This window comes from Mustela nivalis (assembly GCF_964662115.1).
Source record: "Mustela nivalis genome assembly, contig: HAP1_SCAFFOLD_226, whole genome shotgun sequence".
NCBI classification, from domain to species: Eukaryota; Metazoa; Chordata; class Mammalia; order Carnivora; family Mustelidae; genus Mustela; species Mustela nivalis.
The window spans coordinates 880,477-882,901 of record NW_028136410.1 but is presented as its reverse complement, the minus strand read 5'-3'; positions in this window follow the sequence as shown (position 1 = coordinate 882,901).

Below are 2,425 nucleotides of genomic sequence, written 5' to 3'. Positions count from 1 at the left end.
AATAGGACTCGACTGTCGTGCAGAAGGTAACCTTCAGTTTTGGAGCAGTTCACAAATCCCATCGTAGCCAAAACTTTCTGGCCTCATGAAGCCCCCACACCCTTCAGGAAGAGGCCATGCTGGACAAGAACTCTAGCCTGAGGCACGTCTCATAGTTGACATGACCTCAGTGCAGGAGATCTCGATTCAGCCTCTGCAGAGTGGGCCTGCCGTGCCCTCGGTCCCAAACCTCACGCTAGCTTGTGTTTTCAGACTTCCTTCCTCACACTCCTGGCAAACAAGCCCTCCGGACTAGGAACTCCGGAACCAAAACCCAGCCCAGTGTCTGCCCAACCGAAGAAAAACGTTTCCCTGTGGGGCTCTCCAGAAAACCCAGATGAGGATCAACCTGCTCGGGCCTCGACGGTACCCGAACTGGATAGGCTGCTCTGGGCACTCATGCTCTCCCTGACACAGCCTGAAGCCAGACGTCCAGACAGACAAGGAGACAGCTGGCCGCACACCCAGCACTTCGGACACGCCATGGTCTTATGCCGTCACCTCATCCTAACCTTGGTTTTCAGATATCTGAACCTAGACATTATATCAATTCTCCACACAGCTGGGTATAGCAAGCACAAAACAGAACTCCTCCTTCCCCATGGCTGTCAAGCTTGCTCTTGGCATGGAGTCACACCCTCAGGGTGGGAGAAACCTTCATGGCCCCTGATGCCACGCCCAAACTTGAGTGCTGCTTGGGAACAAATTCACACTGTGACCCTCAGCATGAGCCCCATGTCAAAGAAAGGCCTGTCAGGGCCTGGACCAAGAGCCCACATATGGGGCTTGCCAAGCCCCTATGCACCCAATCCTCACCACGGTTTGAATTTTCCAGTCGCCCCGCCCGTACCTGGAGCTCTGCTCTGGAATCCCTTTCTTGGAGAGACCCATGAGCCAGACAACACGACTCCACCCTTCCCACAAAATGACCCCAAACTCTTAGGAGCTGGGACAAATCCCCAGAGAGGGATACTCGTCCACAGTACCTGAGGCCACCGCTCCAATCCACGGCTATCCCGGACACAACATCCAGAGACAAAAGCCTGAAGGAACGCCTCCCACTCGCCCTTGTTTCAGAGGCCCAGGAGCTCCCTCTCGGGCTGTACATCCGGCCTGCCATACCCTAGGCGCCACTCATAAGCTGAGTTTGTGTATTCAGACTTCTGTGCCCACAGCCTGGACCCACACAACATCCAGGCTAGGGCCTCTGGACCAAACAGCGAAAGATTGTGCCTGCCCTCTCCAAGGAAAGTGTGCCCAATCCATTGACCACAACCCTACAGGTTAGGGAAAAGCTCCAAGGTCCCTGAGGCCATCAATAGTATAGGCCACCCTGGACTAAGAGGGGTTCTCTGACACCAGCGGAGCAACTATCTCCACTTAGACTCTCAGACAGTGTCCCCAGAGACAGAAGGTTGAAATGGACAGGCCCCCAGGCCCTAATCTGAACCTTAGCTTTGGTTTCCATGTTTCCGTTCTCAGAGGACTGTTTTCGTAGACCAGCACATGGGGCTTTTCTGAGGCACCAAACCAAACATCTCTCATCTCCACATGGGCAGCTTTCTTACTGGGATGTATCAAACACTTCAGGTAGGAGAGTTCCGCAGGGCCACCGAACAACCAGCACATTCCAAGGTCTCCATGGACCCAAACGCACATTATGACGCATCCTCAGGAGAGGCCATTTCAACTCAGCCCCCTGGGTCGCGTGTTCCAGAGGCAGCAGATCAAACATATCTTGTCGCTAATAGCCAATGGGAATGCGAGGCATGCTGTACAGGGATCCATCCTTCGAGCCCTGCTCTCCAGTCCTTCCATATGGTATGTCCTGGAGCCATGCAACAGGACTCGAATGTCCCGCAGAAGGAAACCTTGTGGTTTGGGGCAACCTCCAAACTCAGCGTGGGAAAACTTCCTTGGCCTCATGAGGCCCCCACTTCATGAAGGTGCCATCATGGACACATACTCCAGCCTCAGCCAACGTCTGATCCTCAGCCTGACTTCAGATGCAGGAGATTTTGATTCAGCCTCTGCAGAGTGGGCCTGCTCTGCCCTTGGCTCCAATCCTCACACTAGCTTGTGTTTTCAGACTTCCGTCCTCACACTCCTGGCCCACAAACCCTCCCTCCTGGGAATTCTGGGGCCACAATGAAGCACTGTGCCTGCCTCCCAGGAGAAAAACATTGTCTATGGCGCTGCCCAGAAACCCCAAATGAGGATCAAACTGCTTGGCCCTCGGCAACACCCCAATTGCATAGGCTACCTTAAACAGTGATGCTCTGTCGCAAATAGCCTGAGCCCAGACCTTCCAACAGACACCGACACAGCTGGCTGCACACCCAGCACATTGGACCCGCCACTGCCTTAGGCCACCATCCATTCCCAA